At 40.8% G+C, this 20196-nt stretch overlaps 1 long non-coding RNA gene across 7 annotated transcripts in view; it reads left to right on the top strand.

Annotated features, from left to right (window-relative positions):
- Positions 1–8927: 8927 nt before the first annotated feature.
- LOC147366967 (uncharacterized) overlaps positions 8928–20196 on the top strand; it is a 216109-nt gene continuing 204840 nt past the window's right edge. Inside the window, exons 1-2 of one of the 7 annotated variants that reach the window (XR_015169653.1) lie at positions 8928–11932; positions 13298–13379. This is a non-coding gene — a long non-coding RNA (uncharacterized LOC147366967). Of the gene's footprint in view, positions 11933–11968; positions 12763–13297; positions 13380–20196 lie in introns of those variants that run through there. The other 6 variants (XR_015169649.1, XR_015169651.1, XR_015169650.1 and 3 more) reach the window with 6 other exon arrangements.

Below are 20196 nucleotides of genomic sequence, written 5' to 3'. Positions count from 1 at the left end.
AGCTTACATCTGCTAACCCCAGCCTCCCATTCCATCCCTCCCCCAGCCTTCTTCCCCTTGGCAAATACCAGTCTGTTCTATATGTTCATGATTCTGTTTCTGTTTCATAAGTAGGTTAATCCGTGTTGTAATTTAGATTCCACAGATAAGTGATACCATGTGGCATTTGTCTTTCTCTTTCTGACTTCACTCAGTATAAGAATTTCTAGTTGCATTTATGTTGCTGCAAATGATATTCTTTTTTATGGCTGATTAATATTCCATTATATATATGTACAGCAATCTTCTTTTTTTAAGTTTATTTATTTCTAATTGAAGGATAATTGCTTTACAATATTGTGTTGGTTTCTGCAATACATCAACATGAATCAACCATAGGTATATTTATGTTCTCTCTCTCTTGAACCTCCTACAACTATCTTCTTTATCCCTTCATCTGTCAATAGACATTTAGGTTGTTTCCATGTCTTGGCTATTGTGAATAATGCTGCTATAAACATGGGAGTGCTTGTATCCTTTCAAATTATAGTTTTGTCCAGAGTCCAAATGTATTCCCAGGAGTGGGGTTGCTGGATCGTCTTGTAGTCCTATTTTTAGTTTTCTGAGGAAACTTCATACTGTTTTCCACAGTGACTGCTCCAACTTATGTTTCCACCAACACTGTAGAGATTTTCTTTTTCTCCACATCCTCTCCATCATTTGTTATTTGTAGACTTTTTAATGATAGTCATTCTGGCTGGTATGAGGTGATACCTTGTTGTCGTTTCACTTTGCATTTCTCTAATCATTAGCGATGTTAAACATCTTTTCATGTGCCATCTGTGTCTCTTTTGGAGGGATGTCTGTTTCAGTCTTCTGTCTAATTTTTGACTGCGTTTGTTGCTGTTGTTGAGTTCTATGAGCTGTTTGTATATTTTGAAGATTAAGCCTTCATCTGTTGCATCATTTGCAAATATTTTCTCCCATTCTGTAGGTTGTCCTTTTGTTTTCTTTATGGTTTCCTTTGCTGTGCAAAAGCTTGTAAGTTTGCCTATGTCCCATTTGCTTATTTTTATTTCTGTTGCCTTGGGAGACTGACTTAATAAAGCATTGGTATGATTTATGTCAAATAATGTTTTGCCTATATGAAAATTCTTTCCTTAAAGACAGAATCTTGTTGGCACAACAGTTTCCACCCCAGATTCACTTCATATTCAGGAATTAAGATCTTCCAAGATTCCAGTGAGCATTTTTTTCCTGGGGAAAACTCAAATGGGGAATATAAATGGGATGAACTATAGTCCCTGCTGCTGCTGCTGGTCTCAGAACCATAACAGATATTTCCCCCCACCCTTCTCCTGTTATCCATCTGAGATTCCCCTCACCTCTGCAAGTACTTCTGCTTGTCTTGATTGCTGACCTGGTATGGTGATCCAGATGGGTTGAGCTTGATGGGTTTGGAAACCTGATCCTGGTACCCTTTTTAGGTCAGACTTGGTTTATTTGTCTTTTTACATTCATCATTAGGTAATGGCATTTCAAGAGACATTCAAATATGCACCTGGATGCCAAACATAGTCTTGCCTGCCTTCATTGTGCCAAAGTAGCTCTCTGATGAGGATCAGTTACCTCTGCAAAGATGGCATCTCTTCTTATCCACAGGTCTTTAGACGCAGGAATCTACAAAATAACAGATAAAGCTGTGTCTCTTGACTAAAAGGCTCCTTCTTGGGTGACCAGGACCACTAAACCCACAGAGATTAAAGTTGTGAGAATGGAAAGCATACATTTCCTAATTGGGCCACAGTGACTAGACCACTCCTGCTTCTGTACCTTGGTTCTCAGGTCCGCATGTTCTGATTATTGGAGACAGAGCCACTTAGGCAGATCTTTGGTTCAAGGTTTGTACTGTGCCCTAGAGGTTGGCACACCTTCCTTATAATATTGCTTCTGAGTTGGTAGTTTAGCCATGACTTCCACAAGCCATTCTAATACACTTTCTTGGCAGGTATGTCTGGATGGTCAGATATGTTCTATGACCAGTGGATCTCACAGACTATACTGTCTCAGTCTTTGCCTGATAGGGCCCCACAGTCTGATTCTAAGATAGAACTAGAATTCTATGGTGGTGAATCATACACTCTGTAAGCTCTTGAGAGTGCTTTTGCTGAATTTCCATGGGCAAGAAAGGCATACTCATACCTGAAAAATATTTCTATTTTTGTCAGAATGAATATGCCATTTCATTCAAATGAAATGCCGTTTTCTGGACTGAAAAGGTCTCATGCAGTCAACTTGCCAGCAAGTGGCCAATTGGTTTCCTGACTGAGTGATATCATATCAGGATCTCAGCACTGGTCTCCGTTTCTGATAGACTAGATATTTAGTGTCAACAGTTTCTAGGACACCGTTATTAAGTGGTAGTCTGTGCTTTTGGAACATGAGCAGTCTCTGTCCCTGTGATGGTGGCCATTGTTCAACTGCCCATCATGCTAAAACTAAAGTGGCCAGTAACAGAGCCTGACTGACATCAGCTGGCCAAGTCGTTTTGTCTAATCGGTGTTTACACTCTCTTTTGTCTCAGAAACTCTCTACGGGATACTAAGACTCTTCACAAAGAATCCCCTCCTGTGCACATGTGTATTCTACTGCCACCACTCCCTGCCCTGCGAATTACCTTGTTGGTCATCTTCTAATCTTTTTCTTCCAAGTCCATGACCAGCCACCCAAGTTGTTCACCAGTCTCTGTGAGTCTGTATATATTCAGATCTTAGGCCACTTATCTTTCCTCATTCTTCCTCTCCTTCTTTCACTATCCATTTCATGTTTTCCTCACCTCAGCCAGCTCCTCTGTTGATCCTCGTCACTTGCCTGGTTTGGTGACCCAGACACTTAAGCACAAAATGGTCTAAACACCTAGTCTTGGAGTTCTTCTCAGGTCAGAGAAGGGTAGATGATCAGGTTTATTTCCAAAAGCCCTTCTTGTTAGGAATACTTCCACACATAACTGTTTTTCAAGGCCAAACCAAGGTGAGGCTGTAGTGTATCTGTATATTTTCGATTTTGACACACAGGATGAGCCAGTTCATTTGTCTATGTGGCATAGGCTTTTTTCTTCTTGGTAGGGAAATCATAGGAACCTCTCTTCACTATCCCGTGCACCTGTGGGTGTGATCTGAGAGCGGACTGCTGGCACAACAGCAGGAGATGACATTAGAGTCTGGGTTCCGTGCCGCTGGCTTGATTTTCTTCTTTGGCCCTGCTTGTAACTTATTCTAGATGTACTTTTTCAGTCTTGTATTATATCGCTGCCGGGCTTGCTTGATATTATGACTTGGTGAATCAGACAGAACCCAGTTCATAATAGGTCATTCTGGATGCGTGGTCACTTGATGTCCCACAGGCAAATGCTCTGTATCTATAAGATACCAATAGCTATGTCAAATGTTGTTTTTCAAAAAGTATGTAATTCTTCGATGGGAGTGGCATAGCCTTGCTCCAGAAGCTCAGGCATCCATACTGTTATTCTTCTATTAGGGCTTACCATAAATTTCATATGATATTTTCCCTGTAAGTAATAACTCTAATATCATACCATTTTCAGTGTATTTACACTGTATCCTGAACCTGCCGTGCAAGTTCCTTTTCTACTCTGGTCTCTCTAAAAACTGACAGCCTTCTTGGCATGGGTGGAAGGAACATAGAGTATGCTGCCTTCAAGACACGAAGAGGCCTAATAGGCACTGTGCTTTAATTCTTCATGGTAGGAGAAATATGATGAAATAATTCGATATTTAACTTTGCATGGGGTGTCCCAGCATGCCTCTAAGCACTTGGACCTCTCAAAATTTTACTAATGCAGCAGCCTTCTTGATCTTTGTAAGAAGTGTCTAAATGCCAAAGCACATGCATCTTAGTGAGACCTCCACCGTGCTAGCAGCTTCTTGGTCATCTCGACCAATAAACATGATGCTATCGAAGTATGGATTAATGTGGTATTCTGTGGAATATCCAGATGGTTAAGATCTTTTCAAACTACATTATGTCAGAGGACAGGAAAAGTTAACACAGCCCTGAGGCAAAAGTATAAATGTATATTGATGTTCATTCCATGTGAATTCAAGCTGTCACTGCTTCCTTATTTAATAGGGAAAGAAAAGAATACACTTGTGAAATAAGTGGCTGTATGTCATGTACCTGGGGCCATATTAATCTGCCCTAGCCAGGACATCATATCTGGTCCAGCAGCTGCAATTGGAGATGATATTTAGTTGTGTTTGCAGAAGTTTTTTGCCTTTAGAAGATATCTTTTTTTTTTTTTTGCAGGGACAAGACTGGTAGATGAGGTTGTGATGGGTACTAACATTCCCACATCCTTTAGATCTCATGGGATGCTCTTATTTCTGGCACACCCTGAATATGCAGCCTCTAACATTTTATCTTTTCCAGGGGAGAGGAGAAAGGAGCTGCTTTAGCCTTTGCCCTAAAGTTGCCCTTTCCCCACAAGTCGAAAGACCCACTTGGGGAGTTATGTGGACCATAAGCTATATCCACCCTAAATGTATACTTGGAGAGTGGTAAAAAGACTGAATTGGTAGGTTTGGGAGCCTAATGGTCCCACTGTGAGCTGAACTTTGCCCAGGATTCAATTTACTAAGTGGCCCCTCTAACAAAGGGAAGACAAAGGGAACATGTTAGTACTTTACATCTCTTGGCACTCCAGCAGTTCTGAAAATGTTTGGATAAGAGACTCAGACGAAGATGGTGTAATAGAGGTTCCTGAATTTCCCTCCTCTGACAGGCATACCAAATGTACAGTTACATAGAGCACAACCCCTGAAAGAAATCCAGCAACTAGCTGAGTGACTCTTTTACATCAGGCTACTGAGAAAACACCCACATTGACATTGATAGGAAAGGCTGAGACACACTCTCAACTCCACTCCCTGACACAGCAACATAAAGTCAGGAGGGAACCCCAACTCCCAGCTTCTCCATGAGAGTGAAAGGTTTGAACTTAACATCTAGGGTCTGAAGTTTTAAGGTTTCCATCCAAAGAATGGGTGCCCCCAGACACCTACCTCTGAGAGCCAAAGAGGCTCACATTTCCAAGTCCCACTGACTTGGAAAAAGTCAAGAAGAAGAAGAAAACCAAGAAGATGCTATTAATGGTGTACAAATATTCACCATGGCTCCTTACTCAGAGCTTAGCTCAGAGGGAACAGGCAGAAACACCCATCTCCTCCTTGTCTTTCCTTGGAAGGCGTTTCTCTATGTACTTTACAGGCTGCTGCCTGGAGGTTCAGCTAATTAGCATACATCTAGGTGCTGACTGCAGTCCTCCTTGGAATCTAGAGGAGGAAGTGGTCACTTCTTCACCCTTTGGCTCGTTACAACAAGGCCAAGTTGCCAGTATATCCCAGGAAGGTGCTTTACCACACATCTAGCACCCTAACTTTGATGGCTTCCATCCAAGGAACAGGAAGCCAAATCACTTAGCACTGATAGCCAGCGGGGTATGAATGCATTAGTCCCACAGGACTATGGCAAACAAACGGGTCCAGGGGCACTCTATACCTATACAGCCAGACTCAAGTGCAAAGAGGAGTAGGCAAAAAATGCTCAGCTTTCAGTTTCTTCCTGGAATGGGAAGCTACTGCCTGAGGGTTTGCCTTCTAATCAGCCTGCATATAGGTGATGACTGAGGTCTCCTCTTTGGGACACTTTGGACATGGATCTTGGCACACTTTCAACTACCGGGAGCCATTAGAACAAAGATGGGAGCTTACACAATCACAAAAGTTTGAGAGGCAACCAGGAGCTTGGGCTATATTGATTGATGAGGTTCATCTCCTATGTGACACCAGTCCATCAAGATCAGAAGAGGTGGCTGTTTTACCTATCTGTGCAGAAACCAGCACACAGACGCTAGGGAAATAAAAAACCAAGGAGATATATTCCAAATGAAAGACTAAGATAAATCTCCAGAAACTGAACTTATTGATATGGAGATAAGTGGTTTACTTGCTAGGGAGTCCAAAATATCAGTCATAAAGAAGCTCCCTAAGGTCTGGAGGGTAATGCATGAGCAAAGTGAGAATTTCAGTAGAGATAGAAAATATGAAAAGAGTCAAACAGAAACCATAAAGCTGAAGAAAACATCAATTGAACTGAAAATTGCAGTAGAGGGGTGAATCAGGAGACTAGATCAGGTGGAACAAAGGCTCATGGAACTCGAAGACAGGGCACTGAAATTTATCCAGTCAGAAGAGCGCAAAGAAAAAAGAATGAAAACAAGTCAAGATAGCTTAAGGGACTTATGGGACACCATCATGAGGACCACTGTAAGCACTGTAGAGTGTCCAGAAGGAGAAGAGAGAGAGAAAGAGGCAGAAAGCTTAATTCAACAAAATAATGGCTGAAAACTTCTCTAACCTGGAATAGAAGCAGATGTCCAGATCCGGGAATCCCAGTACATTCCAAGTAAGATGATAAAGAGACCTACACCATGGTACATTGTAATTGAAGTTATATGTATAGCATAATTAGGTTAAAGATAAGTTAAAGATAAAGAGAAAAGTTTTAAAGCAACAAGAGAAAAGCAACTTGTTATATACAAGATAGCTTTCATAACATTATAAGATTTTTCTGCAGAAATCTCACAGGCCAGGAGGGAGTGGGAAGATATATTCTAAGTGCTGAAAGAAAAACACTTTATTTGGCAAAGTTGTCCTTCAGAAGTGAATAAGAGATAAAGACTTTTCCAAAATATATAAGGGACTCAAATTGGAAACAAACAAAATCACACACACACACACACACACACACAATTAAAAATGGGCAAGGGACCCGAATAGACATTTTCCAAAGAAGACATATAAATGGCCTAAAGGTACATGAAATGGTTCTTAGCCTCACTAATCATCAGGGAAATACAAATCAAAAACCACAATGAGATATTACCTCAAATCTGTTAGGATGTCTGTTACCAAAAGGAGAAGAGACAGCAAACGCTGGCAAGGATAGAGAGAAAAGATTAGCATCATGCCCTGTTGGTGGACATGTAAACTGGTGCAGCCATTATGGAAAACAGTATGAAGATTCCTCAAGAAATTTTTACAGAGAATTACCATATGAAACTGTGACACTGGAGAAGACTCTTGAGAGTCCCTTGGACAGAAAGGAAATCAAACCAGTCAATCCTAAAGGACATGCAACCCTGAATATTCATTGGAGAGACTGATGCTGAAGCTGAAACTCCAATACTTTGGCCACTTGATGTGAAGAGTCAACTCATTGGAAAAGACCCTGATGCCAGGATAGATTGAAGGCAGAAGGAGAAAGGGGCAACAGAGGATGAGACGGTTGGTTGGCATCAACTCAATGGACATGAGTTTGAGCAAACTCCAGGAGACAGAGAAGCCTGGCATGCTACAGTCCATGGGTTCACAAAGAGTTGGACATGACTGAGCGACTGAACAACAGCAACGACCATATGATCCAGAAATCCCACTATGCCTGTGTACTCATTTTGGATATTCGAAACCAATATCCAAAGGAAATGAAAGTAACCAAAGGAAATGAAAGGAGTACCCTGAAGAGATACCTGTATTCTCATATTCATTGTAACATTATTTACAATAGCCAAGGTATGGAAACAACCTAAGTGTCCGCTGACAGATGAATGGATAAAGAAATAAATGTGTATATGTTTGTGTGTCTCTGTGTGTGTATATGTTTACTCACCCTAAAAAAGAAGGAAACCTATCATTTGCAACAACATGCATGAAGCTGCAGAGCATTATGCTAAGTGAAATAAGCCAGGCAGAGAAAGACAAGTACTGGTTGGTATCACTTATATATAGAATCTAACACAAAACAAAGTTGAGTTCACACAAGCAGAGAATAGATTGATAGTTGCCTAGGACTGGGGAGGTGGGAGAAACAATAGGGAGAGGCTGCTAAAAAGGCACAAATTTTCAGTTACGAGATGAATAAGATCTGAGGATCTAATGAATAACACGGTGATTATAGCTGAAAAAAACTGTATCGTGTAATTGACTTTGCTAAGAGAGTAGAACTTAAGTGTTCTCACACACACACAAAGGTGTTTGTGTAGGATGATAGATGTGTTAATTAACTCAGTGGTGGAAATCCTTTCTCAATGTATAGCTGTAGTGTTAGCCACTCAGTCATGTCTGACTCTTTGCGACTCCAAGGACTGTAGCATGCCAGGCTCCTCTGTCCATGGAATTCTCCAGGCAAGAACACTGGAATGTCCCTTTTGCAGGAGATCCTCCTGACCCAGGGATCAAACCCGGGCCTCCCACATTGCAGGCAGATTCTTTACTGTCTGAGCCACCAGGGAAGCCCCTTCTCAATGTACACATTTATCAAATCACCACATACACTTTAAAAATATTACAATTTCATTTGTCATACCTCAACAAAGCTGAAAAAATTAATAAATGAAAATATATGGATATCTCCCTGCCTTCAGCGTTCGGTTTTCTGAGTAAATGAGGTTTCTTTTGGGAAAGACTGAAACTATTATTACTATGTATCTTTGTCATCATGTATTAATAGCAGGGTTCTTACTCTTGTGGATTTAGTTGTCTCCTCAGCCAGTGGATTCTAGATCCACAAACTGGATCGGGTCCAGAAACTGGGCAAGGAATTGTGGTATTCTACTGAGGCAACTGTATTCCGATATCTGATCATCCTTACTAATTTCCTCTGGTGGTACAGTCTGAACGGCGTCCCTATTGGTTGTCCAAACATTTCCCCCCGGGGAAGCTGGATTCATCAACCATAGCTCTGAAGGTCAGGCCCGCCTTGGTTGCCACTCTGACTTGCCACTGGTTAGAGTAATCCCATCTACTTGTCTTTCAACTGCTGGCAGTACTGCCTGGTTTCCATTGTTCTGGAGCCACCCCCGCTACTATCAGTGAACCCAGGTCTGTAATGACTACCTATAGACAGCTCTGATCTGTAGATAGAGCACCACTGGACATTTTCGTGGTGCTGTTGTCCTCTTACAAGACCATTCTTTATGGCCTTGATGATTGATGCAGCCTTCTGGCTTTCCTCTGGACCACGATTACTTGGGTTTTCTGGCCTTACATAGTATATCCACTTCAGCATGCCCACTTCTCTAATTCTTTTACTCCCTTCCTTTATCAACTATCATGAGGACTGTGATATTTGAACCTCACTGACTGTGGATAGTCACTTTTTCCAGGTTTCTAGGAGTCATCCTCAAAGGAAGTTTACATTATCTTCTGGGGTCTTTTGCCAGGGTATTAAATTCTATTTCTCAGGAAAGTACTCTCAAGTCATTAAACTCTTCTTTATCTCATTTGATGTTCTTGCCCTCTTGATGAAATATCTATTTTAACTCCCACCATACCTAGTGGTTGGGTTTTATGGCTCCTTTGGGATATAGTCCCTCTTATCCCTTATAAGGCCAAACACGTCAGCAGCTAGGTTATGCTGTGATTTAACTTCAGAGTCCAAAAGAGAAGGTGCAGGCAGGTCCTGGGAGGAGGACATGCCTTCTTGAGGAGGTCTCTTCATGGTCTTCAAGCAAGGAGGTGATGTTAAGTCTTCCTAGGGAGGGCTAGTCCACTTATTTAGACTCATGAAGTTCAGGAAAGCCTAAAGATTCCAAGTTTTGGGGATTCCAACCCAGATGTTTCCATCCTATATGCCAGGGTCCCATATTTTGCCAGAGGCCTGACCTTGAAATAGCAGAACTTCCTTGGCTCAGATTTCAACCTTCTTTGGAGAGTAGTGGTAGAGACAGAATGTTTGTGTCCCCTCAACATTCATATGTTGACACCTAATTTCCAATGGGATGGTATTTGGAGGTGAGGGCCTTGTAGGGAAGTTATTAGGTCATAAGGATGAAACCCTTATAAATGAGGTGAGTGCTCTTTGAAAAGAGGTCCCAGAGAGAGTTGCCTTGCCCATGCTGCCGTGTGGGGACACAGGGACAAGATGGCTGTCTATGAACCAGAAAGTGGGCCTCCCCAGACATAAGACATGCCTGTCCCTTGATCTTAGACTTCCGAGATTACAGACTATGAGAAATAAATGTTTGTTGTTTATAAACCATCCAGTCTGTGGTGTTTTGGTTGAAGCAGCCGAAACAGAATAAAGTAGTTTGGCTATTTTTATAGTGAAGCTCTGGCTCTGGTCCTCCCCCTCCCACTGCAGAAGATGAGATTGTTTTCCTATGCCACCAAGCGGCATTGTCTTATTTGGCTTTCAATTGCCTATTAATAGCTCTAAGCCTTCATTATCTTTTTCTAGAATGTCATTCAAGCTCAGCCACTGGAATCTACTGCAATTAGTTTTTTTCCCCACGTAGTTTTCAAAAATCTGATATAAAGACCATTACTGCATGCCTTTCTGCCCATACACCTTCCCAGTTCAGCTCCAAGTGTCCATTTAACAACTGGACAGTCACGTTGTGCCAAGGACTACATACTTTACTGACGAACAGCAATTGGATCTTCACTGACAACCAGGTGATGAGCGTGTGGTCCATCTCCAGAACCCCATCTTGCCATCTTCTTTCTTCAGTCGGTCCTGGAGCCAACAGACCCATGCTGGGTTCTCCAGGGAGCAGTTTTGAGTCAGAGTTTAATGTACAAGGTATTTATTAGGGGTGCCCTTAGACTCATAGCCCTGATAGAGAGGGGAAGAGCATATACTGAGGTAGAAAGACAAGTCAAGTTGTGATATCACCAAAACTGTAAGAAACTCTGGAGCTAAAATGACGTATTAGAGCCAAATAGAGTTTGACTGAAAGTCAGTTATTGGATGTGGGTTGCTGCCCTGGCAGGAAGGGACAGGATTTGGAATGAAAAGCTCTGCAGCTGAAGCAGTCTCTGAAGGGGCGGATGGCTGGAGGCTTTGTGTTGACACTACACTCCAAAACAAGGGCCACAAATCTTTTCATTTGTGGGGAGGGGCCTGGGGAACACAGCCCAGCGTCCATCACAGAAAACATTATGGCCCTTACTCCCCAACCCCAACACATTCCTTACATTACTTCCCAGGCTTGTTGCTAACTTGCTCTCTTTTGCCACATTGATGCTGTGCCATCTTAGTTTCTCACATACTAAATCCCTCCATTACCTATTTCCCACGAAGGTTAAAGGGGTCAAAAGGGACAATGGATATGAAAAGGCTTTGTAAAGTCTAATCCACTTTACGAATCCTAGCAAGTATTATAGGGGCTTCCCAGGTGGCTGGGTCGGAAAAGAATCTTCCTTAAGTGCAGGAAATGCAGGAGACGAGGGTTCGATTCCTGAGTCAGGAAGATTCCCTGGAGTAGGGCATGACAACCCACTGCAGTATTTGTGCCTGGAGATTCCCATGGAGCCTGGCAGGCTATAGTCTGTAGGGTCTCAAAGAGTCGGACATGACTGAAGCAACTTAACACGCACACATGGGAAAGTCATCATTGCTAACTTTCAAGGTTATTAAACATGAAGAAATATTTGGTAAAAAATAAATTTCACCTGATAAACCTCTGTTAACAAAACTGCCTAGTTTCTTAGCTTGACCCATGGAGACTCTGCTTTTCATAATAACACTGCTTAAGGATACCAGATCTTTTTAAAGCTGTTTTGAAGATCAAAAAACCATCTTTAGAGTTCATTACTATTAGCAAAACCTCAGTAACAAAAGTCTGATCTTTGGTGGTGGAGATGAGGGGGCAGATGTGGAGAGAGAGGGAAAGGACGGTTATTTACCGAGTTCTAATTGCCGAGCACTGTGTCAGGGCTTCACCTGTTGCTTTCCCCATCAACCACATATAGTTTAAAAGTGGGTCTTCAGAGCTCCAGGTCAAACAGCAGGCTCTTTATTTCCATTTCAGGAATCCCCGTTGCCTCCTTTAAGAGACAAGAAGACCCACAAATCCTGTCTCGCTGTTCCTAAGGTACAGAAACTGAAGTCATTTTTCTCTTCCTTTCTTGGAAAAATGCTGTTATGTCTGCAGAGCATAAGTCTGTAAAAACACAAAAATTAATATATCATATCCATCTTCAAAGTAGCCATATTTGGGAATAGGGAAACTACAGTGAGTATTTTTCCTGCAGCAAATCAGAGGCTAAGCCAGACGCCCAAGCCCCAGAATGCACCTGTGTTCGGCAGCTGTATCTGGGGAGTCACCCAGCATGATCTACTGTGCTGGCTCTTTCCAAGAGGAGCCTCAGAAGGAAGGAGAAAAATGTCTGAGGGCTCGTCTGGGGAGAAATAAAAGAAATAATTGTTCTAAAAAAAAGGAGAAATTGGTATTTCACCGGCAGCCTAAGATGCACAGAAGCACTTTAAACTCCTGTGGCTGGCATCCGTCATCTGAAAATCACCAACTTGTTTAAAAATCCCTCACCGGGGGATTGTGCTGCTGCTGCCAGGCAGCCTGAAACCGAGTGTGTCTAGATACTCATATGTCCTCGACGGGGGCCCTGGGGGACTCTGGTGTGCTGCGGCCTGAATGCCTCTTGCCAACATTCGTATGGGAACGGCAGAACAAGAAACTTGATTTCAGCACAAGTCAGCTGCTATGGAGAAGGAGCCACGTGAAAGTGAGGTTTCGCCATCAAGGTTTCAGTCAGCCCCAGGTGTACGGCAAAGGGGGAGGATTTTTGCCCCAGACAGGGTTCCCTATTGCAGTGCACACTGTTCCCGGTTCTGGCTTTCTTAACACAGAGACGAAATGATCCTGCCTGGAAACAACGCAAGTGTTGTGATACACAGAGCTGTGGGGTATGTGTGTGTCTGTGGGTAATGAGTCTAAAGCACCCGTTCCAAACTAGGTTTGGGTTCATGTTTTTCTGTCGGCATCTACTGTTATTTAATTTCCCTCTTCTCTTCACTGTGAAATTGTACTCTGGTAAAGTATTTTAACTTGGTTCAGAGATGAATGGCAATGGGGAAGGTAAACCTAAGTTACACCATAGCAACAGTATTAAAACAAGCCAGAGAAAGGCTTAACAACACTGGGCATGATAGGTGGTCAGGTTTATTGGAAGTCAGGATCTAACGGCTCCTCTTCATTCAAACACCACATCAATGTGTGATGTTAGCTGAGCCAAGGTGCCCCCACTTGGTTCCCCATTTCTTCATTGGCAGGATGGACAGAGTGTAGGCAGTCTGAAAGATTGCTTCCCGTCATAGCAGATTATGGTTGCCATCCTTTTGTAGCTATCGTCTATCCACCTGCAAACATTTGTCTCAACGATGATGATCTTTGCACTTTAGCCTGGTGACCAGGTGAGTGGTATAAAATTTTCAATTGCAGGTGATGGAAATCAAACTAACAGTGGTTTAAGCCTTGATGAAACTGAGCTATGATGAAACATGGCACGAGGTGGTTTGGGAAGGTAAGGTTTGTTTTTTGAATCAACTTTACCATTATGATTCAAAGCACTTTATTCATGTATGAAGCTATGTTTGTGGTGGTATCTACCAGTGGATTGACTCCTGTATTATTATGGAATCCCTGTCATATTTCTGCCTTATATGTGTATCTAGTTCTGTATCTCTCCTTGCCTTAGAGAATAATTGCTCTGATAGCAGTTACAGTGGATTTTTTTCTTTTGGTAGTTTGTATAGTATTTTTTTAAACTTTAAATCTTTTTGGGTATTTGTATTTCAGGCATATACATCTGTGTTTTGCAGCACATAACTGAGTTTTGATATTTTATCTGGCTGGTGTATTAATCTTTTCCGTGGAGTATTTAATTAATTTAAATGTAATATATTTACTGATATATTTAAAATTTATCTCTGTCTTACTATTATTTTCTCCTTTTGATCCATCTGTTTTATGTTCCTGTTCCTCTCTTTCCTTGGTTCTTTTATAGTAATCAAATGTTTTAGTATTCAAATTCCCTACTTCTAGCTGGTTGGTTATACATTCCTTTATAATTTTTTTAGTGGTGACACTAGAGATTTATCATCAATTAATCATAATTGAAGATTAGTGATTACCACTTCTGCCTTTTGGTATTTAAGATTTAGGATTTGCCCCTTCTGCCTTTTGTGTTATTATTGTCATATATTTTAATTCTACATATATTTCAAATCCTTTGAGAGATTACTCTCATTGTTACATACAATCAGTACTTATTTATATTTACCACATTGTACCTTTTCTGTTGTTCTTCATTCATTCCTACAATTCCCTTCTCAGATCATTTTCCTGGATCATTTTTCTTCTCTCTACAAAACTCATTTTACTGTTTCTTTTACTTTTACTATTTTTAGAGCAGGTTTGCTGGTGGTGTATTATCTTAGTTTATGTTTGTCTTAAACTGTATTTATTTCACTTTCAGTTTTGAAGGTAGAATTCTAGATTTTCAGTCTTGTCTTTCAGCATTTTAGAAATGTCACTGCCTTGTTTCCTGGCTTTCGTTGTTTCATTTGAGACCTAATATTTATCGCTGCTTTACTGAAGTTAGTGTATCTTGTTTCCTGACTGCTTTTATGATGTTTCTCTCTATTTCTTTCTATGATGCAGGCCTGGTTTAGATTTATACTTCTGTTGACCTTTCAGGTTACTTCTGGTTATGAGGACGTCTAGAAAAGTATCTTGCAAAAGGAAGTGAAATTCCTGCTATTGGTTTATGCTCATTAGGGTTTATTTTCTGGAATTGGGTAGTTTGCCACCCCCTTCCAAATCAGTGTTCTATTATCAGGATGTGAAATGGCCTTTAGATGAAAAATCACATCCTGTTTCAATGTGATACAAACAGAGGGGAATACAGAGAAAAGAATATAGTAGGTAGTCAATGCCCTGATTCTTGAATGAATAAGTAATGAATTAATGACAAAATAGTCACTTTGGATTGGTTGGGTGGAAAGTAAAAGGTAAGTTTATGAAATCGGTCCTTCCGTTTCCCTTCCTGAGCAACATGTCTACCTGTGTGCTCTATAAGGGTAGAGATTGTGTCCTGCCATCTTTGTAGTTAATATGTTGTTATACAGAATGCATTCAGCTGCCATTTGTTAATTTGAAGAGAACTTTGAAAGATTGAAGAGGATTTCGACAGTTTTAGAGAAGAGTGTAACTGCTGATATCATGGTGAGGAGTGTGTGTGTGTTGAAAGTGAGTCGCTCAGTCATGTCCGACTTTTTGCTATGCCATGGACTGTAGCCTGCCAGGCTCCTCTGTCCATGGAATTCTCCAGGCAAGAATACTGGAGTGGGTTGCCCTTACCTTCTCCAGGGGATCTTCCCAACCCAGGGGTTGAACCTGGGTCTCCTGGATTGCAGGCAGATTCTTTACTGTCTGAGCCACCAGGGTAAACAATTGTGAGTGTAGGGTGCGTAAGGGCTGGACAGTATGCAACAGTCTCACTATGATGGCAAGTCCATGTTAGCAATAAATGAAGAGCTACCTGCCAGGGCTGAGCATTTGAAAGTTTTTATATAAATGGGTATCGAATGATAGATATTTCACTTAACAGAAAATAAAAGAAATAAGAAAGGAACCAGCCCAAGGTCACAGTATCTAAGATAGAATCTACTAAGTAGTCCAGGTAGCAACACTAATGCTCTACTCTCCATTAAAATGAAATCGTTCCATTGAATTTTAGGGAGTTTTGAAAGACATTGTGTGACCTAGACACCAGATACGTTATACACAGCTGAGCTCCACTTAATTGCATAATGAATGAATCAACTACTTTAAATCACTTTACAAAATCCCATACACTATCACATTTCCTTCCTTGTTACCAATACCTGTTAAACGCAATCCTCATAGAGAAATAACTCACTTCATTGTATTAAAAATGCCCAATTGGAGTCCTTTAAATGTTGCAGTTCTCAATTATCTCACCCCAAATCCACTATGAAGTGATAATTAGGGGCTAAAAGCTAAACCGATTACTGCAGAATTTTCTCCTGACAGCCATTTAATAGCTAATCAGGTGTTAAATCCCCAAATTATGCATTTCTCAGCAGCACACAGATCACAATAAATTTTAAAAGTTTTAAGTTATCAACTTGTCTTTCATGACTTTGCCCCAACACTCCAAAAGTAAAGGAATTAAGAGTTTAGAGGATTAAAAATCCTTGACAGTTTATTCCATTTCTTTATGTGGAATGTTTGTTTTGATTAATGATGACTCAAATCCAGATTCTGACCATAGCACCATATTCTAAGACCTATCTTTGCCCATAGAAAGATTTTACATCTTATTAGTATCAACCGATTAGTGTTGCCTGATTTGTATATACAGGAAACCTACAACCAGAAGGGTGGAGGTCAAGAAGCAAGTATGTGTACGGTGAACACATAGGAACAACATATGTGGCTTTACTAGCTTTGAATGCCCTGAGTTTTCACGGGTATATGACGCATGCTAGGGCTTCCCAGGTGGTACAGTGGTGAAGAATCTGCCTGCCAATGTAGGAGACTCGCAAGAGACACAAGTTCAGTCCCTGAGTGGGAAAGATGGCCTGGAGAAGGAAATGGCAACCCACTGCCGTATTATTGCTTGGAAAATTCCATGGACAGAGGAGCCTTGAGGGCTCCATCCGTGGGGTTGCAAAGAGTGGAATGTGACTGAGCATGCATGCACACACAGGGGTACAGACTGTTCCACCGTTATTCTAATAACTACAATGTGAAGTCTGTGGTTAGATACACTGGACTTCACTCTGACAAAACTGCTTATACTACATCCAATGCACAGTGGTCACCTAAGCAGCAGAGAGTGAGGGGGAGAATACATATTTACATGGTGATTAATGGACCATCAGACACCCTTCTGGAGAAGGCAATGGCACCCCACTCCAGTACTCTTGCCTGGAAAATCCCATGGATGGAGGAGCCTGGTAGGCTACAGTCCATGGGGTCGCTAAGGGTTGGACACGACTGAGCAACTTCACTTTCACTTTTCACTTTCATGCATTGGAGAAGGCAATGGCAACCCACTCCAGTGTTCTTGCCTGGAGAATCCCAGGGACGGGGGAGCCTGGTGGGCTGCCATCTATGGGGTCTCACAGAGTTGGACACGACTGAAGCAACTTAGCAGCAGCACAGACACCCTTCTAGCTGCTAAGCTACTGTGGCCTTCTACCCCTACCTCAATGAAATGGAGGGGAGAGAAGCTAACAGGAAGATTAAAAAAAAAAAGTTTACATACAAGATAATTTTTCATCATGTTGAGCAATTACCTGTAATAGGTACCCTGATAGATAACATGGGCTTTCTTGGTGGCTCAGATGGTAAAGAATCTGCCTGAAATGCAGGAGACTGGGTTCAATCCCTGGGTCAGGAAATACCCTGGAGAAGTAAATGGCCACCCACTCCAGTATTTTTTACTATCCATGCTGTGAGTATGTTCCACATTATTACATATAAAGCCAGTGAATGAGTATAACACAGTTATTTAACTCTAGGTCTATGGTTTTCAACCAAGGGAGATTTTGCTCCCCAGAGGACATTTTCTCAATATCTGAATACTTTTTGGTTGTTGCAGTCAAAGGGCAACCTTTAAAGGAAGGATGTTCCTGGTATCTAGAGAGTAGAGGACAAGGATTCTGCTAAACATACTGCAGTGCACAGGACAGCTTCCTACCAACAAAGAAATATTTAGTGCCAGTAGTGCCAAAGTTGCAAAACACTCCTCTACTCTAGACCCCTGTAGCTTTGACCCTGTATCTTTTTGATCTGTATTCTCTAGGGCTGCACAGGGGAAGATGGAGCACAGCAACAGTGGGCTGTAGATCTTGTGAGTCTACATCCTGTTCCCCATCTTTTATAAGAATATGTAGTTCTGTCTAGCTCTGTCATCCTATTCTCCCATTTTTTTCTGGGCTTTATTAATTTTCTTCATTATTTACCAAAATGCCTCCTCACTGCTTAGGAGCATTGTCAGTTTGATTGCATAATTGCACCTTCATTTAACATAGACTTTTCAAGCATCTGTTGTGTGCTGTGTGTGGTCCTTGACTTCATGGATCTTAACTGGACAATATCAACAAAGATGTGCTAAAGATAAAAGTTAAGAAAACATATATATATATATATATATATGTGCACACACACACCATGCACATACATTTGAGAGTCTCATTAGAAATCATGTTGTTTGGACTGAGATTTTCTTGAAGGAATAAACAGGAAGAGAAGTACATTAAAGAATAAAACTGAACAATGACCCTATCTAAAAGGAATGGTTTTAGAACTGGGATGGTTCAACCTATAGAAGGCGAAGCCAAAATATAGTGTCATAAAGTTATAAAAGTCCCCCCAATTTTCTTCTTTTTAAAAAATTTTTAATGAAAACATTATATGCACTTAGCTTTGATGTGAAATAGTAATTACCAATAAATAGCAATCTCTGCCCATTCTCCTTGGTGCCTTGACATCTCTCCAAAGCATTGACTTTTACTTATGTTACCTGTTTCTTTTTTATATTTAGGGTGGTATTTTTAAATAAAACTTTTATGCCATTCCTTGTTTTTTCCTTTAAACCCTAACAGGAGGAGCCTCACACCACCGAAGGCCCCACATGTCACAGAGACACAAAAACCATCTATTATAAAATACCCAGACAGCTCTGTCACTCAGGATCTGTGGCTCAGGACTCACACAGCACACGCTACTGTCCCAAACGTTGGCACTTGTGACCCACACTTCTTTGTCCCTGGGGAAGTGCTTTTCTACATTTCTTTCCCTGCATCCCAAAATCAAAAAGACTGACATTTGGTGGGTTGTGATGCTGTGGCTACACAGAAATCACTTCAAAACATGGCAATGATATGAGTGGCAAAAGCTTTTAGGAAAGAGAGAGGACGAATTAATTAACTTGTCAAATCCTTCCTCTCAGATTCTTGAATAAAGAAGAGTCGTTTCCTAAGAATTCCTCATGTCCGTTTCCTAGTTTGCAGTGCATAGCTTCGTAAGTAATCACAAATTAGCACAATATTCACAATTGCACTTGGCAGCTGAGGAACATTTCACACCATTAAGTAATTTATGTTCCTCTTTATCAAATGTAAGAAGCTTTTTAAATGAGTAGACTTTATTTCTTAAGGCAGTTTTAGATTTACTAAATTATTAGATTTAGGGCAATTTATTTAGATTTAGAAAAATCGAGCAGATCACACAGAGAATTCCATATAAGCTTCTCTCCCTTACACAATTCCCCCTATTAGTAACATCTTGTCTTAATGTCTTAATGTGGTTTATTTGTTACAATTAACAAACCAGTGTTGATCTATTATTAGCTAGAGTCCATAATTTACAAACAATTTCACTTTGTGTGTTGTCTAGATCTATGAGTTTGAAAAATGCATAATGTCATGTATTCATCATTACAGTATCAGAATAGTCTCACTGTGCTAACAATCTTCGGCGCTTCACCTATTTATCCCTCCAGCTATCCTCAAAACTCAGGCAACCACTGATCTTTTTATTGTCTCCACAGTATTAATATTAAACCTTTTCCATAGTGTTATGTGGTTGGAATCACACAGTATGTAGCCTTTCTAGACTGAGTTCTTTTACTTAGCAATGTGCATTTAACTCTCCTTCATACCTTTTTTGGATTGATAGCTCATTTTAAAAATTGCTGAATAATACTCTGTTGTACAGATATTCTAGAATTTATCCATTTGCCTACTGAAGGTTATCTTGGTTCCTTCCAGTTTAGGGTACTTATGAATAAAACTGCTATAAACATTTATGTGTAGGTTTTGTATTTTCTGACATTATTTTAAAAAATATTTCCCTACCTTTTATTCCATTCTTCTCAATTTAGAATTCTAATTACAAGCATGCTAGATGGCTTTTTACTTCCCCACAGTGCTCTAAGGCCTTGTTTTTTTCTTCAATTGTTTTATCTTCTCTGTTCTTCAGATTGAATCATTTTATTGCCTTATCTTCAGAGTTCATTGATACTTTTTTTTTTTCATTGATACTTTTTAAAATCATAGTTCTGCTGCTGATAATGTTTCACTCACCATGCTGCTGCTGCTAAGTCGCTTTAGTCGTGTCCAACTCTGTGCAACCCTGTAGACGGCAGCCCACCAGGCTCCCCCGTCCTTGGGATTCTCCAGGCAAGAACGCTGGAGTGGGTTGCCATTTCCTTCTCCAATGCATGAAAGTGAAAAGTGAAAGTGAAGTCGCCATAGTGAACTTTTAATTTCTGTTGTATTTTTTGGCTTTAGAATTTCTACTTA

The sequence above is a fragment of the Bos grunniens genome, chromosome 8, assembly GCF_055505025.1.
Source record: "Bos grunniens cultivar Pamir isolate PY7600 chromosome 8, Bosgru_T2T1.0, whole genome shotgun sequence".
Classification (NCBI taxonomy): domain Eukaryota; kingdom Metazoa; phylum Chordata; class Mammalia; order Artiodactyla; family Bovidae; genus Bos; species Bos grunniens.
The sequence above is the reverse complement of the archived record's forward strand: the minus strand, read 5'-3'. Positions and strand labels throughout refer to the sequence as shown.